Here is a 27251-nt window from a genome sequence, read left to right as displayed (position 1 = left end):
TCAAAGAAAATAGATCTTAAAAATGCAATTTATTTCCATACGTGTCCTAAAAAAAGAACTAAGGAGTTGTGAGTCTGAACGTGTCTGTGCTCTCGGTCATAAAACTTTACACTTTCTTGGAGTACAAAATTTGTGTCAGGAGTCTTTGACTCCAATCTTCATTGACCAGGATTGACAGTTTTCCTGTCAAAGGGTTGGTGGTTCCAGCTTCCTCCATCAATTATAACATCCCACCATATTATAACCAAGTGTGGTCAGAGTAGCATTAAAACTAATATTCAATGGATTACTTTATTTTAGATATACTATTCTGTTATCTGACAGTCTGTTGATAGTCATGCTTGTTACAGGACAACATTGGGGGATCTAGAAGTCATCTGCACCAAAATTACCAGTCATTTGTTGGCCTCTAGAAAGTGACCACTGTTAGCCTCTAGAAGTCATCTGCACTTAAGTGATCACTGAGTTGTTAGCCTCTAGAAGTCATCTGCACCTAAGTGATCACTGTGAGTTGTTAGCCTCTAGAAAACCAAGTTTTTATCAATCCATGAGAGTTGATACCCACGAAAGTGAATGAATCCACAGTATTACTCTTCAACTTGCATTTATTACGAAAAGGATTAAAAACAAAATAACAGTTGAATTTTAAACATGGAATGTGACATTTTATATCATTACATCCACTGATTTATTCAATAATTATTCAAAAACCATGTTATACTATATATTTCATAAAAACTATATTTTGAAAAATATTGTGATATCATTTCTGGTTGGATGTGAATCAACTTGGTACCACTAGAAGAAGAATTGTCATAGTTTTATTTTTTGTGTGCAGTGCTCCTTTTCTTATGGATAGTTTTGTAAGAAAATTTGCATTTGTATTTTGGGCGCACTACGTTTGCGCGCATTTGGGGATTAAAAAGTTTTACGCGCAGCTTTTGATTACAATTGCGCGCATTCATTTTACAGGTAAACTCAGGTAAAAATATAAATAAAAATTAAATTAAATTATAAATGACTATACCTTTTTTAGCTCACCTGGCCCGAAGGGCCAAGTGAGCTTTTCTCATCACTTTGCGTCCGGCGTCTGTCGTCGTCCGTCGTCGTCGTCGTCCGTCGTCGTCGTCGTCCGTCGTCGTCCTGCGTTAACTTTTACAAAAATCTTCTCCTCTGAAACTACCAGGCCAAATTAAACCAAACTTGGCCACAATCATCATTGGGGTATCTAGTTTAAAAATTGTGTCCGGTGACCCGGTCAACCAACCAAGATGGCCGCCATGGCTAAAAATAGAACATAGGGGTAAAATGCAGTTTTTGGCTTATAACTCAAAAACAAAAGCATTTAGAGCAATTCTGACATGGGGTAAAATTGTTTATCAGGTCAAGATCTATCTGCCCTGAAAATTTCAGATGAATCGAACAACCTGTTGTTGGGTTGCTACCCCTAAATTGGTAATTTTAAGGAAATTTTGCTGTTTTTGGTTATTATCTTGAAAAATATTATAGATAGAGATAAACTGTAAACAGCAATAATGTTCAGCAAAATAAGATTTACAAATAAGTCAACATTACCGAAATGGTCAAATGACCCCTTTAGGAGTTATTGCCCTTTATAGTCAATTTTTAACCATTTTTTGTAAATCTTAATTATCTTTTACAAAAATCTTCTCCTCTGAAACTACTGCGCCATATTAAACCAAACTTGGCCACAATCATCATTGGGGTATCTAGTTTAAAAATTGTGTCTGGTGACCCGGTCAACCTACCAAGATGGCCGCCATGGCTAAAAATAGAACATAGGGGTAAAATGCATTTTTTGGCTTATAACTCAAAAACCAAAGCATTTAGAGCAATTCTGACATGGGGTAAAATTGTTTATCAGGTCAAGATCTATCTGCCCAGAAAATTTCAGATGAATCGAACAACCTGTTGTTGGGTTGCTACCCCTAAATTGGTAATTTTAAGGAAATTTTGCTGTTTTTGGTTATTATCTTGAAAAATATTATAGATAGAGATAAACTGTAAACAGCAATAATGTTCAGCAAAATAAGATTTACAAATAAGTCAGCATTACCGAAATGGTCAAATGACCCCTTTAGGAGTTATTGCCCTTTATAGTCAATTTTTAACCATTTTTCGTAAATCTTAGTTACCTTTTACAAAAATCTTCTCCTCTGAAACTACTGCGCCATATTAAACCAAACTTGGCCACAATCATCATTGGGGTATCTAGTTTAAAAATTGTGTCTGTTGACCTGGTCAACCTACCAAGATGGCTGCCATGGCTAAAAATAGAACATGGGATAAAATGCAGTTTTTGGCTTATAACTCAAAAACAAAAGCATTAAGAGAAAAACTGGCATGGGTTAAATTGTTTATCAGGTCAAGATCTATCTGCCCTGAAAATTTCAGACGAATCGATAGTCAATTTTTAACAATTTTCATAAAATTTGTAAATTTTTACTAACACTTTTAACTGAAACTACTGGGCCAATCATTATAGATGGGGATATATGTACGCAGCAAGAATGTTCAGTAAAGTTAGATCTACAAACATATCACCATCACCAAAACACAATTTTGTCACGAATCCATCTGTGTCCTTTGTTGAATATTCACATATACAAATGTACCAAGGTGAGCGACACAGGCTCTTTAGAGCCTCTAGTTTATTTTCATGATAAATGTGACTTTGAATTATTAATTTTGAAAATATTTGTTAATTTAAATAATATGTTGTTCATATAGAATTCTGAAACTAAGAATAAAGTGATCATTATAATCCTCGTTATAGCTTAAGGCATACATGTAACTTCATTCAGAAGAAGAAACACTTATTGAAAAAGACCAGAAGAGTTTGACCATGGCTTTCTACTGAAAAAGGAACAAGGAATACCCAAACTCTACCAAAGTCAAGAGATGACGTTCACAACACCATGGATGTCTTAGAATTGAAAATAAACAAAAAGGAATCATATGTTCATATTTCTAGGATTTAGTGCGTGTGCATGTGCATAATAAAACGGAGTTATACTGCTCGAAATCACACTTCCACCTCTTCGTTGGTGAACAGAGGACTTAGACTTACGAAAGGGGTACTTATACTTGTAAATAATTAAACAAATTAATAAATAGATAAGTATTATTACATGTATTTTACCTGAGTTTACCTGTCAAAAAAATGCGCGCAAATGTAATCAAAAGCTGTGCGCAAACATAATGATTTTTGTGGGCAAATGTATTTGGTAATGTGCGCAAACGTAATGCACCGTGTATTTCAACCAAATAAATCTTTTCATCTTATACAGATTATTAGTATCAGGAGAAAAAAAAGCAACTGAAGAAAAAACTATAATCAAACAAATTTCAGACAATTAAATGTGTCTCATTGCATGGTTTATTAAAATCGAACCACAAATGCTTTCCAATTAATTATTTGAAAAATGTGATATCATATGAATTATATATTTATTCATATAATTTTTCGTGCATAAATGACAGTGCATCATAAGCCTCTAAAGGCTGGTTGGTATAAATATGCATGTTAATTGACTGCTTATGTTTAAAATTGTAATATATTGTATTTCATGTATATGTACCAAGTTGTACTTTAAAATAAAAATATCCCTCTATCTATATAGCAAAATATTGTGACTGACAATTAATTATTATGATTCAGAATATTTATAAAAAAAGATTTTGACAGATTTTCACAGATTGTTGTTACTTTTACCTTGATTAACGTACATTACCTAAAAGTGAGGTATACTAGCAGTTCATATTGTATTTCCCGTGTTCACATGTCTATGACAATTAATCAAGAAAATAATGATAAAATTAGCACCATAAAATATCCGGTTGTATATAATGTAGTGAAAACTGTTGCTATGGTAATTATGCTTTTATAATAATACAAAATATTGAACAGGTTCTGAATAGGATATTGATGAAAATTAAGATATTGACGAAAAATAATTGCAGTCAATTAATGTCAACGTAGAAGAAACAATGCTTTCTCTCTGTTTTTCAGAAATGGTAGGAAATTACAGATTAGGATAAGGACATTGTACACAGATGTTGTGAAATCAGGTAAGTTGATATTAATTAAAATCTAGTGTTGTGCATATTAGTATAAGTATTGTATTTTTGTAATTTTTATTTGGGAAAAAAAGATTTTGTATCAAAAATAACTTCTTAGCTAATGTCAAATAAAAACAGTCCAAATTGTTGAGATGTTATTGAGACATATCTCCTGAAAGGCTTTGTAAATTTTTTATAGGAGAAAATCTCTACTTTTTAAATATGAAAGACAGTTGACAAATGGAAATAAAAAGGTACAACCTTTAGAAGCAAATTTCTACATTTTGTTAAGTTTAGAAAATAGAAAAGGTTTGGTATCAACAAATATTTTTTTCTCTGATAATTTATATATTACTCCAGAATTGAGATCTTGATTCTTTGAGATATTTTGTGTTGTTTTGTTTATCTCCTTATTCTCTGTAAACTTAAAGAGCTTTACAGAGGAGAGATCTCATACCATTTCTCTTTTTTGATGCCTCACCTACGATAGAAGAGGGGCATTATGTTTCCAGGTCTGTGCATTCTTTCGTCCATACGTCCATCTGTCCTGCTTCAGGTTAAAGTTTTTGGTCAAGGTAGTTTTTGATGAAGTTGAAGTCCAATGTATATATACATAGATATAGGAAGATGTGGTGTGAGTGCCAATGAGACAACTCTCCATCCAAATAACAATTTAAAAATTAAACCATTATAGGTTAAAGTACGGCCTTCAACACGCTCACACCGAACAACAAGCTATAAAGGGCCCCAAAATTACTAGTGTAAAACCATTCAAACGGGAAAACCAACGGTCTAATCTATATAAACAAAACGAGAAACGAGAAACACGTATATATTACATAAACAAACGACAACTACTGTACATCAGATTCCTGACTTAGGACAGGTGCAAACATTTGCAGCGGGATTAAACGTTTTAATGGGCCCAAACCTTCTCCCTTTTTAGCTCACCTGGCCCGAAGGGCCTAGTGAGCTTTTCTCATCACTTGGCGTCCGTCGTCTGTCGTCGTCCGTCGTCGTCGTCGTCCTGCGTTAACTTTTACAAAAATCTTCTCCTCTGAAACTACTGGGCCAAATTTAACCAAACTTGGCCACAATCATCATTGAGGTATCTAGTTTGAAAATTGTGTCCGGTGACCTTGCCAACCAACCAAGATGGCCGCCATGGCTAAAAATGGAACATAGGGGTAAAATGCAGTTTTTGGCTTATAACTCAAAAAGCAAAGCATTTAGAGCAAATCTGACATGGGGTAAAATTGTTTATCAGGTTAAGATCTATCTGCCTTGAAATTTTCAGATGAATCTGACATTCCGTTGTTAGGTTGCTGCCCCTGAATCAGTAATTTTATGGAAATTTTGCTGTTTTTGGTTATTATCTTGAATATTATTATAGATAGAGAAAAACTGTACACAGCAATAATGTTCAGCAAAGTAAGATCTACAAATAAGTCAACATGACCAAAATGGTCAGTTGACCACTGTAGGAGTTATTGCCCTTTATAGTCAATTTTTAACCATTTTACGTAAATCTTAGTTATCTTTTAGAAAAATCTTCTCCTCTGAAACTACTGGGCCAAATTAATTGAAACTTGGCCACAATCATCTTTGGGGTATCTAGTATAAAAATTGTGTCCGGTAACTTGGCCAACCAACCAAGATGGCGGCCATGGCTAAAAATAGAACATGGGAGTAAAATGCAGTTTTTGGCTTATAACCCAAAAAACAAAGCATTAAGAGCAAATCTGACAGAGTTGAAATTGTTGATCAGGTCAAGATCTATCTGCCCAGGAATTTTCAGATGAATTGGATCATCGGTTGTTAGGTTGCTGCCCCTAAATTGGTAATTTTGAGGAAATTTTGCTGTTTTTTTGTTATTATCTTGAATATTATTATAGATAGAGATAAACTGTAAACAGCAATAATGTACAGTAAAGTAAGAACTAAAAATGAGTCAACATGACCAAAATAATCAATTGACCCCCTGAGGAGTTATTGCCCTTCATAGTCATTTTTTAACAATTTTCACAAAATTTGTAGATTTTCACTAACATTTTCCACAGAAACTACTGTTATAGATAGAGATAATTGTAAGCAGCAAAAATGTTTAGTAAAGTAAGATCTTCAAACACATCACCATCACCAAAACACAATTTTGTCATGAATTCATTTGTGTACAATGTTTAATATTAACATAGACCAAGGTGAGCGACACAGGCTCTTTAGAGCCTCTAGTTCTGAAACAATAGCATGACATCACAACATAGAAAAACATACAATAAAATATCAATTGGCAGACTTAACTCAATCAAAAAACGTATGATTACACAATGAACGAATAAATTAGATCTGCGATATCTTAATACAAATGCACAGTTAATTAAATATTAGAGACAAACATTCATGACCAAAAGGCTAACAAACAAATTCAAACACACTGAGAAATATTTAACCAATCAATGTTCACTTTAGAAAAAAAACGTTTTTTTTATAATCTTGAAGTTTATACAAATGTTGTAAGAATAAGTGAAAAATTGAAGATATTACAAATAATCATAGCTGGTATACAGACAAGATCCATATAAATAAAAAATGACAAAAAAGCATTATAAACAGTATCAACAGGTCGAATTAACAAGAAAATACGATTTGAGAGTACTCGCAGTTACTGACAGCTAGTTAAAAGCCAAAACCAATTAATAGTAAAAAATCATGCATCAGAGATTAAAATCGACTAAAACACATCACAGGGATTTAGTATTCTAACGTCATTAATAGTCAAAGAAGACATGACTTGTGCAATGCCAAAAATAAATGTATCGACAGGTAGTAGTATAGTGAAGAGCGACTTCTATAGAAATAAAAGTTAACGTGGCTGTGTCCCCTATACATCTTGCCTCAAAAGATAATGAAATTTAGTTATGTTTTAATTTGCTAATGACAAAATCAATATTAGTGCCAATGTGAACTATATTCAGAGATCTAATTACAATATTGGTACGATAACCCTTACTTATAAGTTTGTTTAAAGGTTCGATGAGTTTACAAGGATCACATAGTGATTTCCTTGCTTTAAGTACAATATTACCATAAAATTTAGGATGAGAAATACCATTTTTAATAAGCTTTCTACAGGTATAGCCAAATTTACTAATCAAATCTTTGTATCTATGAAAGAATTTAGTAAAAGTTTTAAGTAATTTATGGTATCGAAATCCCTGACACAACAATTTACCAGTGATGCATTGATTACGTTCGTTAAAATCTATGACATCAGAACACACACGGGCAAACCGAACGAGTTGCGATATATAAACACCGTATGATGGAGCCAAAGGCACAATGCCGTCTAAAAAAGGAAAATTAACAATAGGAAATGAAAAATCGTCTCTTTTGTCGTACTAGGATATGATCTTTCTAATTTTAATGCCAAAATAGAGTTTTTACCCCAATTTTACGGTCCACTGAATATAGAAAAATGATAGTGGGAGTGGGGCATCCATGTACTATGGACACATTCTTGTTTATTAGATGCATTTACTGGAGTTTTGTTTTAACAATAAAAAGCAGATAATTAGTGCTATTAATGTCATATTCTTTACAATGAAAGATAGAAAATCATTTATCATTTGGGGCCTTTAAAGCAGACTGTGTGGTATGGGCTTTGTACTTGTTGAAAGCCAAACAGTGACCTATAGTTGTTAACTTCTGTTTTTTTCTCTGCTTTGGAGTCTCATTGGCAATCATACCACATGGTCTTATTTTAATATTTACATAATAAATTGATTTTATATCATAGATAAATACTAAAATTCTAAAGGCATTGAATACTACAATGGTACATAGTTAAATGATGAAAAGGCAGTGTACACTTGTCATGTTGCAAATCGTGACATGATTTTGAAAAAATACATTATTACGGTTATTTGTATTTATTCATTATCAATTTATAATGAGAGAGAACTTTTGCATGCAAAATATTTGACTTCACAAGTCAATAACATCCGGTCAAAACGGAAACCTGAATAAACCAGCCCCCAGTCCAAACAAGGCTAAATGTGAGGTTTGCTAATTAGTTTGTTTGAAAATTTCATCATCTGCTCTGTAACTTGGAACACATATATTACAACAAGATACATGGAGCAAATTTGTGATGTTATGTCAATTTTCAGATTTCATTTTTTTAACTTGAAGTTTTAAAAATTTAATCTTTTCAAACTTGTAAAAATAAGAATATTATAAGAGAGATCTAAAAAACATATTTCATTTTGTTTTTATCAGAATTGGCAGACTTGACTCTAAAATTGTAAACCAAATTTGTTATCTTGACAAAATTTTGAATGGTGATTCCTTGATTTTAGATTTTCCTTTGAATATATGAGGCAAAATATTTCAAATTTTTTATAGGAAAATGGTAAAAGAAGCTTCTCTACTGAGGTTATTTATTTGTGACAATTACAATGCAGGAGTAAGTCTCTGTTGAACATTATTGGATTTTTATTAATGCATTTATAATTGTTTGTAAAATGGGATTAATTAATAGAAGATTTCTATTATTTATGATATAATACAGCCCTGGAGATATTAGTTCATGAACAAAATCATGAATTTCATATCTGAAAGGTTTGTCAATAAATTTTTCATATAATATTTATAATGTCGCTGATTAGGATTTCATGTTGAAATATGTCCCTTAATTTGAATAAATTAATTTACCGCACGTAGAAATAATATCCACAAGTTTAAAAAAACAATTAGAATTTAAAGATATTTGCTTTTATAATTTAAAACTAAAACTTTTTTGCATATTTTACAATCAAAAACAAAAAGTGCTCTTATTAAATTTGCTTACATTTATAATATAAATTTATGAATTGTTCCCTATTGGAATTTTGAAAACAAGGATACATTTATAATGACAATAATGAAATGTTGAAACCAGTTTCAACTAAGGTAAACCTAATGTAAATTTACAGTTTCACCTTAACAATTTTGAAATCTATCTTCTCAATTTTTGTCGAGCCTGCAACTTTTGTTGCAGAAAGCTCGACATAGGGATAGTGATCCAGCGGCGGCTACGGCGGCGGCGGCGACAGCATTAGCTAACTTCTTAAAAGGTTTATATTTTAGAAGTAGAAAGACCTGGATGCTTCATACTTTGTATATAGATGCCTCATGTTACGAAGTTTCCGTCAGTCACATGTCCAATGTCCTTGACCTCATTTTCATGGTTCAGTGACCATTTGAAAAAAAAGTTCAGAATTTTTGTAATGTTGAATTCTCTCTTATTATAAGTAATAGGATAACTATATTTGGTATGTGCGTACCTTGCAAGGTCCTCATGCCCGTCAGACAGTTTTCACTTGACCTCGACCTCATTTCATGGATCAGTGAACAAGGTTAAGTTTTAGTGGTCAAGTCCATATCTCAGATACTATAAGCAATAGGGCTAGTATATTTGGTGTATGGAAGGACTGGAAGGTGTACATGTCCAACTGGCAGGTGTCATCTGACCTTGACCTCATTTTCATGGTTCAGTGGTTATAGTTAAGTTTTTGTGTTTTGGTCTGTTTTTCTCATACTTTATGCAATAGGTCTACTATATTTGTTGTATGGAATGATTGTAAGGTGTACATGTCTAGCGGGCAGATGTCATCTGACCTTGACCTCATTTTCATGGTTCAGTGGTCAAAGTTAAGTTTTTAAGTTTTGGTCTTTTTATCTAATATTATATTCCAAAGGTCAACTATATTTGGTGTATGGAAATATATTATGATCCATATGTCAGTCCCGCAGGTTTGTTTGACCATGACCTCAATTGCACGGTTCATTGCACAGTATTAAGTTTTTGTGTTTTGGTCTATTTTTCTTAAACTATAAGTAATAGGTCAACTATATTTGTTGTATGGAAGCTTTGTTAGCTGTACATGTCTGCCTGGCATGGTTCATCTGACCTTGGCCTCATTTTCATGGTTCATTGGTCTTTGTTTAGCTATCTTGGTTAATGTTAAGTTTATGTGACAGTTATAATAAAGCTTTATACTATAGGACTATCAACATAATATCAATGATTAGTAATGAAGGCGAGACATTTCAGTGTGTGCACTCTTGTATTAAAAAGCTATAGATAAAATTCATTATTACAAAACCAAATTGTTACTGTTCTGTAATGATGTATCTGTGTCTCAATGTTTTTGTGCTTATAAGTATGCATTGTGATATATCTTTGTCTCATTGGTTTTCGTGCTTTTAAGAATGCATTGTGATATATCATTGTCTCATTGGTTTTCGTGCTTTTAAGTATGCATTGTGATATATCTTGGTCTCAATGGTTTTCGTGCTTTTAAGTATGCATTGTGATATACCTTGTTCCCAATGGTTTTCGTGCTTTTAAGTATGCATTGTGATATATCTTGGTCTCAATGGTTTTTGTGCTTTTAAGTATGCATTGTGATATATCTTGGTCTCAATGGTTTTTGTGCTTTTAAGTATGCATTGTGATATATCTTGGTCTCAATGGTTTTCATGCCTTTAAGTATGCATTGTGATATATCTTGGTCTCAATGGTTTTCATGCCTTTAAGTATGCATTGTGATATATCTTGGTCTCAATGCCAATGGTTTTCGTGCTTTTTTAAGTATTCATTGATATATATCTTTGTCTCAATGGTTTTTCTGCCTTCAAGTATGCATTGTGATATATCTTGGTCTCAATGGTTTTCGTGCTTTTAAGTATGCATTGTGATATATCTTGGTCTCAATGGTTTTCATGCTTTTAAGTATGCATTGTGATATATCTTGGTCTCAATGGTTTTCGTGCTATTAAGTATGCATTGTGATATATCTTGGTCTCAATGTTCCCCGTGCTATTAAGTATGCATTGTGATATATCTTGGTCTGAAGGGTTTTTGTCGAGCCTGCAACTTTTGTTGCAGAAAGCTCGACATAGGGATAGTGATCCGGCGGCGGCGGCGACGTTAGCTGACTTTTTAAAAGCTTTAGATTTTAGAAGGTGGAAGACCTGGATGCTTCATACTTTGTATATAGATGCCTCATGTTACGAAGTTTCCGTCAGTCACATGTCAAATGTCCTTGACCTCATTTTCATGGTTCAGTGACCACTTGAAAAAAGTTAAGATTTTTTGTAATGTTGAATTCTCTCTTATTATAAGTAAAAGGATAATTATATTTGGTATGTGTGTACCTTGCAAGGTCCTCATGCCTGTCAGACAGTTTTCACTTGACCTCAACCTCATTTCATGGATCAGTGAACAAGGTTTAGTTTTGGTGGTCAAGTCCATATCTCAGATACTATAAGCAATAGGACTAGTATATTGGGTGTATGGAAGGACTGGAAGGTGTACATGTCCAACGGGCAGGTGTCATCCGACCTTGACCTCATTTTCATGGTTCAGTGGTTATAGTTTAGTTTTTGTGTTTTGGCCTGTTTTTCTCATACTTTATGCAATAGATCTACTATATTTGTTGTATGGAATGATTGTAAGGTGTACAAGTCTAGCGGGCAGATGTCAACTGACCTTGACCTCATTTTCTTGGTTGAGTGGTCAAAGTTAAGTTTTTGAGTTTTGGTCTTTCTATCTAATACTATATGTCATAGGTCAACTATATTTGGTGTATGGAAATATTTTATGATCTTTATGTCAGTTGCGCAGGTTTTATTTGACCTCGACCTCATTTTCACGGTTCATTGCTCAGTGTTAAGTTTTTGTGTTTTGGTCTATTTTTCTTAAACTATAAGTAATAGGTTAACTATATTTGTTGTATGGAAGCAGTGTTAGCTGTACATGTCTGTCTGGCATGGTTCATCTGACCTTGACCTCATTTTCATGGTTCATTGGTCTTTGTTTAGTTATTTTGGTTAATAAGTTTATGTGACAGTTTTTAATAAAGCTTTATACTTAGGACTATCAGCATAATATCAATGATTAGTAAAGAAGGCGAGACATTTCAGCGTGTGCACTCTTGTTGTGCTTTTAAGTATGCATTGTGATATATCTTGGTCTCAATGGTTTTTGTGCCTTTAAGTATGCATTGTGATATATCTTGGTCTCAATGGTTTTCTTGCTTTTAAGTATGCATTGATATATATCTTTGTCTCAATGGTTTTTCTGCCTTCAAGTATGCATTGTGATATATCTTGGTCTCAATGGTTTTCGTGCTTTAAAGTATGCATTGTGATATATCTTGGTCTCGATGGTTTTCGTGTTATTAAGTATGCATTGTGATATATCTTGGTTTTAAATGGTTTTTGTGCCTTTAAGTATAAGAGTTATATAAAACACATGTTGTGTTAGGCTCTGATCCTGTCCATAACGTTATTATTAAGTATGGTATTAGTTTTCTGTTTTGCTTTTTCCAATCATATTGTGTTGTAAAATGATGCCCTTTATGGGTTTTTGATTAGATTACTAAAATTCTTATCCTATCTTATCTTGTCTGTGCATTGTGATATATCTTGGTCTCAATGGTTTTCGTGCTTTTAAGTATGTATGCATTGATATATATCTTTGTCTCAATGGTTTTTCTGCCTTCAAGTATGCATTGTGATATATCTTTGTCTCAAATTTTTCATGCTTTTAAGTATGCATTGTGATATATCTTGGTCTCAATGGTTTTCTTGTTATTAAGTATGCATTGTTATATAGCATCGTCTCTTGGTTTTTTGTGCTATTAAGAAGCATTTTGTTTTGTCCTTGTCTTTTAGGTTCTCATGTTATTAAGTATGCATTGTGATATATCCTGGTCTCATGGGTTCTCATGTTATTAAGTATGCATTGTGATATATCCTGGTCTCATGGGTTCTCATGTTATTAAGTATGCATTGTGATATATCCTTGTCTCATCGGTTTTCTTGCTATTTTAAGTATGCATTGTGACTTCAAATTTTCCATTGAAAAAGCATGCATAGTACAAATTTATAGGACATACGAAAACAATATGATCTAACCATAATTGCCACTGGACATGAAATAAACAACAATTAACTTTACTTGACTTTAGCATACTTTATTGCAAAAAGGGGAAACCCTGACTGGTAAAAACCAATCCAGTAGATTACAGCTGAAAGAAAAATTGGTTAACACATGTTTGCATGTTTTGGTTGTAATCTTTACTTTGTATTTGTGCTTGCTGCACTATAAGTCACTTTATCCTCTATTGATGCTTTTACCTTTAAATGTGACACGGTATGTATGACACACATTTCACATCATTCATCAATATGTGTTATACTGATCTTGTCTTTGATTGACTTTGATTGACCTTAAAATTATGTGCTAATTGACCTTATGACGTTGAAGATTTAATCACTTTTCAGCTGTGACGTCAACTTTTTTCTGTTTTGATGGAGCTTTGATTTACATCTAAACCTTTTTTACCATTTAAGGTCACACAAGTCACAGTATGTTTTTCAGAGGGGCAGTTATATTTTCTAAGGCAATGGGTTTGGGTGACCTGCTACAAATACATGATTGCTTAATGTTTGTTTTTTTATAGTTTTTTTTTCAGTTTAGTCTCAGAGTTCACATCAATTTTCAAATTTTTATGCTTAAATTCAGAAGCAATTATAGTGAAAAATTATTGATAGTTTTTTTTTCACAAGAGAAGGATGTAAATAATGGGTCTTCTTTAGATAATGTAATGTACCATTCAATAAATTGAAAAGATGATGAGAAAAATTGATTAATTAATAATTATTCCATTAACGGTATTCAAAATAACCTGACATTGCATGCTAGGTTTGATCTTATAAACATAATCTGTAAGTTCGATCAAATTCCATCACCAGTTTAGTAGTGGATATTTTAGGTATTATAAAAGAGGGTCTCAATTGGGGGTCCTTCATTCCTGTAATCTTTGTTAGTTCAACCATTCTTCTCTATCATTTATAAGTTTTGCCAATTATTATATTTTTTTTTTACATTTTAGCACCAAAATATTCTTTTTATATTTTTGCCAATTTTTTTCACTTTTTTAGCCATTTATGTCACACTTTTGTCCCATTATTCTCTTTTCTGTAAACCCAATCCATATGCTCATAAAAGCAAAAGAGCAGAAATAGATGATATAATATCTTGAGTAGGAGATCAAAGTGCTAGGAAGAACTTTTAGATGTCAAATGGTCATCTTGAACAACAGAAAAAAAAATAAAAAAAGGAGTATAAAAATCTTTTTTTAACTTCAATTTGTTTTCTTATAAAAACTTAAGAGTTAAAAAAACCCACCAATTACAGCTAGCTGCAAGCTTGTTTGCCATTGAAGGATATTAAAGGTTTTGTTGTGGTCCACAACAGTTAACCTCTGTCTTGATTATTAGGTGATTCTGCTCAATATTGAGATCAGTCATTGTAATTCTGAAATTTAAAAATGGTGCATTCTGAGAGGTGTAATAGTTGCTGTTCTAGACATAAATTTTCAAGATGTTTACAAAGTGAACTGGTGTCTCATTTGCAATTATACCACATCTTCTTATTTCATTAGACACAAAAACAAAGGTTTATGAATTCAGCATGAATGACCAACATTACTAGCCATACCGAATTCTCATTTACTATAATTAGTTTGTCAATTTAGGAGATAACTGTATTGTATTTTAAGCTCCAACGGCATCAATTGGGGATTTGATGGTCGCAAATTAAGTTTACTGGCCACGTGTTAGCGGAGACAGTAAACGGGTATTTACGACCATCAAATCCCCAATTGATGCCGTGGGAGTTTAAAATACAATATTGTTATCTCCATTCTCTAATGAAACTGACAGAAAACAACGTTAAAACATGTAATTAAAATCTGTCATATGCCATCTGCGCTTGCGCGTACGTCCCATAGCATTAATTGTCCAATGATGCCATGTAAAAAAGTGACGTTATCCAATCAAAATGAACGTTACAAACTTTGTTGCATTAGAATAACGTTTGAACAGTTCTTACTTATTTTATTGTGTTATGTCTGTTGGGGCCTCTGTGGCCTATTAGTCTATGTAATTTTTCTAGTCTACTGGATCAATAGCCTGTTAGCACTCAAGTTGTAAGTTTGAGTCTTGCACATGGCAAGTGTGTTCAACTCCAATCTTGGTTGACTGTTTAACGTTATAAGTTAAATTAAAATATGTGAAAGGATATTTGTTTCCTACGACTTCAAGGTCATTTTATCTAGCTGCATTTATCTGTCACAATATAGAAGTGATTTTTATGCCCCATTTATGGGCATTATGTTTTCTGGTTTGTATGTCCGTTTGTCCATCCATTCATTCGTTTATCCCTCCATCTGTCCTGCTTCAGGTTAAAGTTTGGGGTTAAAGATTTTGATGAAGTTGAAGTCCAATCAACTTGAAACTTAGTACACATGCTTTCAATTTTAATGCCAAATTACAGTTTTTACTCCAATTTCACGGTCTACTGAACATTGAAAATAATAGTGTGGATGGGGCATTCGTGAACTTTTGTTCCTCTAGCTTCACCTTTCCAAAATTATTGGAATAAATGCCATAATTAAAAAAAATCTGATTTTTTTTCATTTCTGGTCTTTAATATTATCACGAAGCGATCTAAGAATCTGAAAGTAAGTATCAGGGTTTTGGAAGAGAACTGAGAAATGAATTTTACAACTGTTATTTGGCATTAAAATTAGAAAGATCACATAGGGAACATGTGTACTAAGTTTCAAGTTGATTGGACTTCAACTTTATCAACTAGAAACCACTTTTCTAAGGTTTCCCCAGCATTAAGATTTTATAATACAAATTTACAAATTAGATTGATAATTTCCTTTTCTTGTTGATTAATCAATTTTTAATTAAATCAACATCTAACCTTTGGGATACATTTTCAAAGTTAATGTCTCTTTTTTTCTAGGATTTACATAGTGTCATACGTAATTGAACAGGTCTATGTAGTTTGATTTAATCACACAATAACGCCCAAGTCTTTCTTTACAATCTTCATAAAATCTCAATAGTTCTAACCGGTTTGTTTAGGTTACAAAATTATTCAATTGAAAGAATCAATTTCAATCAATTTTAATAATGTTTCCAGTAAAAATGTTCAAATTACCGTACAAAGGATGTGATAATTATCGTACAGAGTCTGGTAAACAACAGACTAATTAGATATACAATAAGCATCACAAACTTAGATACAATATATACAGTGGGGACTCAGGAGAGAAGTATCATAGAACAAAAATAGACGTAAATGTGGAATTTAATACTAACTTAAGGTAGGATATTAATTTCTAATGTATATATCTTTGATTAAATATAATCAGTGGTAGCCAAATGAAATATTTTGAGGAGGGGAGGTGTGAGCTAAAATACATTACTAAGATGGAAAGAACAAATTTCCTATGGTGCTGTATCATAGAACAATAATAGACTTAAATTCGGAAATTAGTACAAATTTAAGGTAAGACAAATGTATTCAGTGGTAGACTTAATGTATTCAGTGGTAGACTAAATGTATTCAGTGGTAGACAAAATGTATTCAGCGGTAGACCAAATGTATTCAGCGGTAGACTAAATGTATTCAGCGGTAGACCAAATGTATTCAGCGGTAGACTAAATGTATTCAGTGGTAGACCAAATGTATTCAGTGGTAGACCAAATGTATTCAGCGGTAGACCAAATGTATTCAGTGGTAGACAAAATGTATTCAGCGGTAGACCAAATGTATTCAGAGGTAGGCTAAATGTATTCAGTGGTAGACCAAATGTATTCAGTGGTAGACAAAATGTATTCAGCGGTAGACCAAATGTATTCAGCGGTAGACTAATTGTATTCAGTGGTAGACTAAATGTATTCAGTGGTAGTCTAAATGTATTCAGCGGTAGACTAAATGTACTTTTTGAGGAGTAGAAAAGGAAGCTAGAAAATAATTCCTAAGATGGAAAGAAAAAGAGAGAGTAAGAAACAGTTACATGGCCAAAAAGTGAGAGAGATGTTTCAGATGTAATATATAATGATAAGGTATTGTTAAATCAGTATCAATAAAAAAATAATTTGATAAATGAAATGAAAAAAAAACTTTCTGAAATCACTCACTTGCGTCTTAGGCAAAAGTAGTTGAAACTTACTATGACCAAGATATAATGGACTTAAATTTTAAATTTTAATATTATGTTTTTTTTATCCTTAGCACTATAACCGAGCATATGGGATCCGCAGGCCTCACATTGTTTGATTTAGTCTTTATAATGAAAAAAAACACTTAATAAAGGTACCAATGTAAATAACATTTGTTCCATGATAAACTTTTCTCTTTATTCCCTTTGTATAATTAAGTGTTGAGACAATATTGAATTCAATATATTTCAAAATGAAATCCATATTTAAGGAATGGTTTGGATTAAAGAATTGATCTAATAGAGTGCAATGTTGGTGTTATAGAAAAAAAATATGATATTACATAAGTTCATAATAATTGGATTTCAATATCCTTTTAATATAGGATTAAAAGGGAATGAAAAGGGGGAAAGAAAAAGAGACAATTATTTCTTGAAGCACTATGAAAAAGCTGTGGATCAGAGGAAAAACACTTTTATTGTATCTTTTTTTAACAGATTTGCCACTTTATTTCAAGCCAATAACAATCAATATCTCAATCAATCAATATCTCAATCAATCAATCAATCAATCAATTGATCAATCAATCAATCAATATATCTATCAATCAATCTATCAATCAATCAATCAATCAGTCAAATGATAATTTATTGGCTATTAACCATCTATACAATGTGTCATCACCACAATCAGGGTTCTATATAATGTGTCATATATCTCAATCATAGTTATTTACTATGTGCCATATATCTCAATCATAGTTCTATATAATGTGTCATATATCTCAATCATAGTTCTATACTATGTGTCATATATCTCAAGCATAGTTCTATAAAATGTGTCATATATCTCAATCATGGTTCTATTCTATGTGCCATATATCTCAATCATGGTTCTATATAATGTGTCATATATCTCAAGCATGGTTCTATACAATCTGTCATCACCACAATCATGGTTCTATACAATTTTTCATCACCTAAATCATGGTTCTATATAATGTGTCATATATCTCAATCATGGTTCTATACTATGTGTCATTTATCTCAAGCATGGTTCTATATAATGTGTCATATATCTCAATCATGATTCTATACTATGTGTCATCACTTCAATCATGGTTGTTGGCATGACATGGGTTATGTTCTTCTCATATATTTCATGATGGTATAATACTAAACCCGTAACAGGAGAGATTGTGCCTGATATTCATATGATGAAGACATAATCTTTCAATCAGTTTAATTGAGGTCTGGTGCTAACATCTCAGTAACTGCTAGTAGTCTGTTGTCATTTTGTTAATTTTCTTTTGTTTCATATTCTGACATCCGACTTCTCTTAAACTGAGTTTTACTGTGCGTATTGTTGTGCATTTGTTTTTCTACATTGGCTACAGCTAGGTATGAGGGGAGGGTTGAGATTTCAAAAACATGTTTAACCCCGCCGCAATTTTGCACCTGTCCCAAGTCAGGAGCCTCTGGCCTTTGTAAGGCTTGTAGGATTTTTAATTTTAGTTTCTTGTGTATAATTCGGAGTTTAGTATGACGTCCATTATCACTGAACTAGTATACATATTTGTTTAGGGACCAGCTGAAAGACACCTCCAGGTGCTTGAGTTTCTCGCTACATTGAAGACCCATTGGTGGCCTTCGGCTGTTGTCTGCTCTATGATCGGGGTTGTTGTCGCTTTGACACATTCCCCATTTCCATTCTCAATTTTATTCTATACAATGTGTCATTTACCTCAATCATGGTTCTATACAATGTGCCATTGTGTTGCCTTATAGCCTCTAGCTGTCACTGGCAACAAAGAAGGATCACTTAGGTCATCTTGTGTCTTTGTGTTGCCTTAGAGCATCTAGCTGTCACTAGCAACAAAGAGGGATCTGATCACTTGTGCCATCTTTTGTCTTTGTCCAACTGTCAATGGCAACAAAGAGGGATCACTTATGTCATCTTGTGTCTTTGTCCAACTGTCACTTGCAACAAAGAGGGATCCGATCACTTATGCCATCTTGTGTCTTTGTCCAACTGTCTCTAGCAAGAAAGAGGGATCACTTATGTCATCTTGTGTCTTTGTCCAACTGTCACTTGCAACAAAGAGGGATCTGATCACTTATGCCATCTTGTGTCTTTGTCCAACTGTCACTTGCAACAAAGAGGAATCTGATCACTTATGCCATCTTGTGTCTTTGTCCAACTGTCACTGGCAACAAAGAAGGATCACTTATGTCATCTTGTGACTTTGTCCAACTGTCACTTGCAACAAAGAGGAATCTGATCACTTATGCCATTTTGTGTCTTTGTCCAACTGTCACTGGCAACAAAGAGGGATCTGATCACTTATGCCATCTTGTGTCTTTGTCCAACTGTCACTGGCAACAAAGAGGGATCACTTATGATATCTTGTGACTTTGTCCAACTGTCACTGGCAGCAAAAAGGGACTGATGTCATCTTGTGCCTTTGTCCAACTGTCACTGGCAACAAAGAGGGATCACTTATGCCATCTTGTGACTTTGTCCAACTGTCACTGGCAACAAAAAGGGATCACTTATGTCATCTTGTGTCTTTGTTCACAAACCCATATTTTAGACTGTAACTCCTTGATATAAGAGGACAGAATTAAACTTAACTTGTACACATTCTTCTACAGGACATGTGTGCATCTGCTTATCAGCTATTTTATTTTATTAGCTGACTAATTTATGGGGTTTTGGAACTTTTCCTTGACAAAAACATGGACTGAATTATATCAGTTTCTGAATCTGCAACTCCTTGAAAATTGATGTACATATATAGGCTAAATAATTGAGGTGAACTTTATACTATGTTTGACTGTTTGTTCATTTTAAAGATAAATTTATATATATACAGTTCTAGTCATGGCCTTTTTTATTTTTAGAAAAAATATTGATCTTTAAATAGAGATTTCTGTCTGCATCAATATTGCAATAGAGTTTTACATGCATGCATCGTTTTGTCAAAGTACAAACTTTCCAGTGTCTATTTTGTGATTTAAATTTCCAGGAATCTGTCATGGATAGCAGACATATTGCATTTTATAACATTTTAATTAAGCGTCATGTGGAAATGAGATGTAATGATCCATGTATGATGACGTGATAATTCATATAGATTAAATATGATTGAAAAATTGATTTGATAAGAGAATGAATAAGCTTGAGATTTAGTCTGTCATATGTATGTCTCACTTCTGTCATCTAGTACATCGAGCCATTATGTGCCAGTATGAACTCCTGTTATCTAGTACATCGAGCCAGTATGTGCCAGTATGAACTCCTGTTTAATATCTAGTACATCGAGCCAGTATGAGCTCCTGTTATCTAGTACAAGAAACCAGTATGAGATGCTGTTATCTAGTACAGAGAGCCAGTATGAGCATCTGTTATCTATTACATCAAGCCAGTATGAGAGCCTATTATCTAGTACATGGAGCCAGTATGAGCTTGTGTTATCTTGACATAGTGCCAGTATAAGATCCTGTTATCTAGTACATAGAGCCAGTATGAACTTGTGTTATTCAAAACATAGAGCCAGTATGAGCTTGTGTTATCCAAAACATAGAGCCAGTATGAGCACATGTTATCTAGTACTTGTGAGTCAGTATGAGCTTGTGTTATCCACAACATAGAGCCAGTATGAGCACATGTTATCTAGTACTTGTGAGTCAGTATGAGCTCCTGTTATCTAGTACATAGAGCCAGTATGATCACTTGTTATCACAAGAAGTCTGTTAGTTGTCATCATCTGTTAAAATATTCTAAAGAAAATGACAGTTTGCATCTTTTGAAGCTAACTTCTTATTTTTATTGTCCTTGATTGAACCTTTATCTAGAACTTGCCCATTGATATTCTGACATTATCAGAATAAAAAGCGAAATTAAAGTAGCACATATTCTCAAAGACTGTTAACAAGCACATATTCTCAATGACTGTAAACTAGCACACAGTTTTAATGACTATGAACTAGCACACATTCTTAATGACTATAACCTAGCACACATTCTTAATGACTGTAAACTAGCACACATTCTTAATGACTATAAACTAGCACACATTCTTAATGACTGTAACCTAGCACACATTCTTAATGACTGTAAACTAGCACACATTCTTAATGACTGTAAACTAGCACACATTCTTAATGACTGTAAACTAGCACACATTCTTAATGACTATAAACTAGCACACATTCTTAATGACTGTAACCTAGCACACATTCTTAATGACTGTAACCTAGCACACATTCTTAATGACTATAAACTAGCACACATTCTTAATGACTGTAACCTAGCACACATTCTTAATGACTGTAAACTAGCACACATTCTTAATGACTGTAACCTAGCACACATTCTTAATGACTGTAAACTAGCACACATTCTTAATGACTATAAACTAGCGCACATTCTTAATGACTAAACTAGCACAAAATCTCAATAACTGTAAACGAGCATTTATAACCAATGTGTGTACAGAAGATGCAATATACTTTCAAACAGCTTTGTAAGTTTGTAACACATTCATGCTTTTTCTCAGACCAGGCAAATGTACAAATACGGCTGTATGGACAAGACCCAATTTGAAACTCCAAAATTACATATCTTTCATTTTGTTAATCTGATTTGAATGTCATACAGAATTTACCATTTCTGTTCTGACATTATCGGAATGACATTTAAGTAAATTACTAAATTTTATCATCGGTATAAAGACATCATTCGTAAATATAGCGCAACATGCAGACTTCTTATACGTTCAGGTATTTCACATCCAATTTTTTATGGAAATATTCTTTATAAAGCACAAAGGTGTCAGTATTCACCTCAGAAACTTACAAAACCTTTGAATAGACTTATTAAGAAGGGATATAATTACGATATTGTTGTCAAGTCATTAAAGATTGCATATTTTGGCGTTAATATTGAGTCCTGATAAGGTCTTTGCGTCGGAACTAAACACATTTATTCTAAAAACAGTTGTTGGCATGACACGGGTTATGTTCTTCTCATATATGTTATGATGGTATGATACTAAACCCCTAACGGGAAGGATTGTGCCTGATGTTCATATGATGAAATCATAATCTTTCAGTCAGTTTAATTGAAGTCTGGAGCTGGCATGTCAGTTAACTGCTAGTAGTCTGTTGTTATTTATGTATTATTGTCATTTTGTTTATTTTCTTTGGTTACATCTTCTGACATCAGACTCGGACTTCTCTTGAACTGAATTTTAATGTGCGTATTGTTATGCGTTTAGTTTCATACATTGGTTAGAGGTATAGGGGGAGGGTTGAGATCTCATAAACATGTTTAACCCCGCCGCATTTTTGCGCCTGTCCCAAGTCAGGAGCCTCTGGCCTTTGTTAGTCTTGTATTATTTTAATTTTAGTTTCTTGTGTACAATTTGGAATTTAGTATGGCGTTCATTATCACTGAACTAGTATATATTTGTTTAGGGGCCAGCTGAAGGACGCCTCCGGGTGCGGGAATATCTCGCTACATTGAAGACCTGTTGGTGACCTGCTGTTGTTTTTTTGTTTTTTTTTATGTACAAATAGGGCTGTATGGATAAGACCTCATGAATAACCCCCTTTATGAATTGACATTCTATAATTTCTATCATTTCATTGAAAATTCATATTACCTCCATAAATATACAAGTTGGTGATATAGTAATTAAATGTATATGGCACATATCTACTGATGATGTCTTAATGAGACAAAACTGATTATATGCAATTTACAACTGAACAAACCAGTATATATAACACCAGAAATATTATTTTCAGGACAAACACAGTGTGATAACCAAAATCAGCAGATAATATAAACAGAGAGGTCTTTCTTGCTGTAATGTAACATATACATTATTTGGAAAATATGTGAAATGTCTATCATCTGATGTTTTCTCAAGGTAAGACCTAAATTCAGATTTGTAAATTGTATAAAAGGTCTATCATCTGATGTTTTCTCAAGGTAAGACCTAAATTCAGATTTGTAAATTGTATGAAATGTCTATCATCTGATGTTTTCTCAAGGTAAGACCTAAATTCAGATTTGTAAATTGTATAAAAGGTCTATCATCTGATGTTTTCTCAAGGTAAGACCTAAATTCAGATTTGTAAATTGTATAAAAGGTCTATCATCTGATGTTTTCTCAAGGTAAGACCTAAGTTCAGATTTGTAAATTGTATAAAAGGTCTATCATCTGATGTTTTCTCAAGGTAAGACCTAAGTTCAGATTTGTAAGTTGTATAAAAGGTCTATCATCTAATGAATTCTCATGGTAAGACCTAAGTTCAGATTTGTAAGTTGTATAAAAGGTCTATCATCTAATGAATTCTCAAGGTAAGACCTAAATTCAGATTTGTAAATTGTATAAAAGGTCTATCATCTAATGTTTTCTCAAGGTAAGACCTAAGTTCAGATTTGTAAATTGTATAAAAGGTCTATCATCTGATGTATTCTCAAGGTAAGACCTAAGTTCAGATTTGTTAATTCTATAAAATGTCTATCATCTGATGTTTTCTCAAGGTAAGACCTAAGTTCAGATTTGTAAATTGTATAAAAGGTCTATCATCTGATGTTTTCTCAAGGTAAGATCTAAATTCAGATTTGTAAATTGTATGAAATGTCTATCATCTGATGTTTTCTCAAGGTAAGACCTAAATTCAGATTTGTAAATTGTATAAAAGGTCTATCATCTGATGTTTTCTCAAGGTAAGACCTAAATTCAGATTTGTAAATTGTATAAAAGGTCTATCATCTGATGTTTTCTCAAGGTAAGACCTAAATTCAGATTTGAAATTGTATAAAAGGTCTATCATCTGATGTTTTCTCAAGGTAAGACCTAAGTTCAGATTTGTAAATTGTATAAAAGGTCTATCATCTGATGTTTTCTCAAGGTAAGACCTAAATTCAGATTTGAAATTGTATAAAAGGTCTATCATCTGATGTTTTCTCAAGGTAAGACCTAAGTTCAGATTTGTAAATTGTATAAAAGGTCTATCATCTGATGTTTTCTCAATGTAAGACATAAATTCAGATTTGTAAATTGTATAAAAGGTCTATCATCTGATGTTTTCTCAAGGTAAGACCTAAGTTCAGATTTGTAAATTGTATAAAAGGTCCATCATCTGATTTTTATACGACCGCAAAAATTGAATTTTTTTTCGTCGTATATTGGTATCACATTGGCATCGTTATCTGCGTTGTCGTACCCGTCATCGTCCGAAGACATTTGGTTTTCGCACTATAACTTTAGTATAAGTAAATAGAAATCTATGAAATTTAAACACAAGGTTTATGACCACAAAAGGAAGGTTGGGATTGATTTTGGGAGTTGAGGTCCCAACAGTTTAGGAATAAGGGGCCAAAAAAGGCCCAAATAAGCATTTTCTTGGTTTTCGCACTATAACTTTAGTATAAGTAAATAGAAATCAATGAAATTTAAACACAAGGTATATGACCACAAAAGGAAGGTTGGGATTGATTTTGGGAGTTGAGGTCCCATCAGTTAAGGAATAAGGGGCCAAAAAGGGGCCAAATAAGCATTTTTCTTGGTTTTTGCACCATAACTTTAGTATAAGTAAATAGAAATCTATGAAATTTAAACACAAGGTTTATGACCATAAAAGGAAGGTTGGGATTGATTTTGGGAGTTTTGGTCCCAACAGTTTAGGAATAAGGGGCCCAAAGGGTCAAAAATTTAACTTTGTTTGATTCATCAAACATTGAATAATTGGGGTTCTTTGATATGCCGAATCTAACTGTGTATGTAGATTCTTAATTTTTGGTCCTGTTTTCAAATTGGTCTACATTAAGGTCCAAAGGGTCCAAAATTAAACTTAGCTTGATTTTAACAAAAATTGAATCTTTGGGGTTCTTTGATATGCTGAATCTAAAAATGTACTTAGATTTTTGATTATTGGCCCAGTTTTCAAGTTGGTCCAAATCTGGGTCCAAAATTAAACTTTGTTTGATTTCATCAAAAATTGAATATTTGGGGTTCTTTGATATGCCAAATCTAACTGTGTATGAAGATTCTTAATTTTTGGTCCCGTTTTCAAATTGGTCTACATTAAGGTCCAAAGGGTCCAAAATTAAACTAAGTTTGATTTTAACAAAACTTGAATTCTTGGGCTTCTTTGATATGCTGAATCTAAACATGTACTTAGATTTTTTATTATGGGCCCAGTTTTCAAGTTGGTCCAAATCAGGATCCAAAATTATTATATTAAGTATTGTGCAATAGCAAGAAATTTTCAATTGCACAGTATTCAGCAATAGCAAGAAATTTTCAATTGCACAGTATTGTGCAATAGCAAGAAATTTTCAATTGCACAGTATTGCGCAATAGCAAGAAATCTTCAATTGCACAGTATTGTGCAATAGCAAGTATTTTCAATTGCACAGTATTTCGCAATAGCAAGAAATATCTAATTGCACAATATTGCACAAAAGCAAGAACTTTTCAATTGGAGTTATCTTTCTTTGTCTAGAATAGTAGTTGAATCAACTTAAATCATTGTTTCATACAATATACAATGTATATTTACTTTTACTACCAACTGATAAATTAAAACAATCTTTACCATTCAGTGATAACAAGCACTTATTTTACATTTTAATATTTTATGATGTATTTAAATGAGTAGTTATTGTTGCAAACTCCATTAGAAATTTGAATTGAGATCAGTTTTGGAATAAGGGAAAGGGGGATGTGAAAAAAAAATTAGGGGGGGTTCAATTTTTCTCATTTCAGATTTTAAACAAAAAAGCATGAAAATTGAGCACGTGTTTAACATGTAAATTCAGATAATAGTTTATTTTAAGGACATCCATGCGTATTGTGGTCACCGGATTTTTACGAGATGGGTTACACTGAGGTCACCTTGCATACGGAAAATATGTCGGGGGAATTGCTTGCTGGAAGGAAGCAATTCAAATAAAGTAAACTTCTTCTAAATATGAATAAATTAAAGAATTTTCTTCAGAAAAAGGTATATGTACTGATATGAATGTTTTATGCAATCCCCCTGAGGCCTTATCACCTGTTGATCTAAAGCTTTGTTTTTCTTTTGGATTAAGTGTATTATTGATAGCATGCTTATATGCCTTATTTAATAATAATTGTTATGAATTATTACCTAATTTACAAGAAACATCTGAAGAAAAGGATAATGTTTATGACTTTTCTTCAACAAAGGGTATAAAAATATGTTCACATAATGTCAACAGACTTGAACACAAGCTGGATGAAATCAAATACAATTTAATGTTTTCTGAAAATCCTCCTGACATATACTGTTGTTGTGAAACATTTTTGGACATTAACACCCAGGATAATTTTATACAAATTCCTGGGTTCATTTTAAACAGAAAAGATAGACTATTACGAGGTGGAGGTGGTTTGGTTGCTTATTTTTCAGAAAAAGTAACATTTAATAGAAAAGCTGAATTTGAAATAAGTGACATTGAAACAATGTGGTTTGAAATAAAACCAGTTCACAAAAAATCATTTTTATTATGTTCAGTATACAGACCTCCTAATTCACTAATTAATTGGATTGATGAATTTGAAAAAGAAATTACAACTGCTATTAATCATAATTCAGATATTATTTTAGTTGGTGATTTTAATATAGATTTTTTAAAACCTAATAAACAACCACAAAAATGGCTAAGTTTATTAGAAACCTACAACCTCAACCAGATAATTCAAGAGGCAACAAGAGTTACACCTGATTCTAGTACACTAATTGATCATGTTTATGTCACCAATAAAGATTTGATACTAGAATCACATGTTGCTAAATTTTCAATAAGTGATCATTATCCAGTTTGTTTAACTAGAAAAGAAAAAAATTCCACTTATATCAAAAAAGATATTCATACTACCATTTCTTACAGAAATTTTAAAAATTTCAATGAGGCTAATTTTCTAAGTGACTTAGCTATTGCACCTTTTGATAAAATTGAACATGAAAGTCACCCAAATACATGTATTCAGATGTGGTATGACATATTTAATGCAGTTCTAGATAAGCATGCACCAATTGTTACTAAAC

General features: G+C 32.7%; 1 protein-coding gene across 6 annotated transcripts in view; it reads left to right on the top strand.

Annotated features, from left to right (window-relative positions):
* The first annotated feature begins 322 nt into the window (after window positions 1-322).
* Window positions 323-27251, top strand: part of LOC134696993 (serine/threonine-protein phosphatase with EF-hands 2-like) — a 68535-nt gene continuing 41606 nt past the window's right edge. For 2 of the 6 annotated variants that reach the window (XR_010103044.1, XM_063558987.1), the window contains exons 1-2: window positions 3924-4092; window positions 22971-23095. The gene's annotated coding sequence lies outside the window, so the exon portion shown is untranslated. Of the gene's footprint in view, window positions 507-1027; window positions 3894-3923; window positions 4093-16196; window positions 16317-22970; window positions 23096-24248; window positions 24272-27251 lie in introns of those variants that run through there. The other 4 variants (XM_063558988.1, XM_063558990.1, XM_063558991.1 and 1 more) reach the window with 4 other exon arrangements.

Source organism: Mytilus trossulus, chromosome 14 (genome assembly GCF_036588685.1).
Source record: "Mytilus trossulus isolate FHL-02 chromosome 14, PNRI_Mtr1.1.1.hap1, whole genome shotgun sequence".
In the NCBI taxonomy this organism is placed as follows: Eukaryota; Metazoa; Mollusca; class Bivalvia; order Mytilida; family Mytilidae; genus Mytilus; species Mytilus trossulus.
Note: the sequence above shows the minus strand (reverse complement) of the source record. Positions and strands in the feature narration are given on the sequence as shown.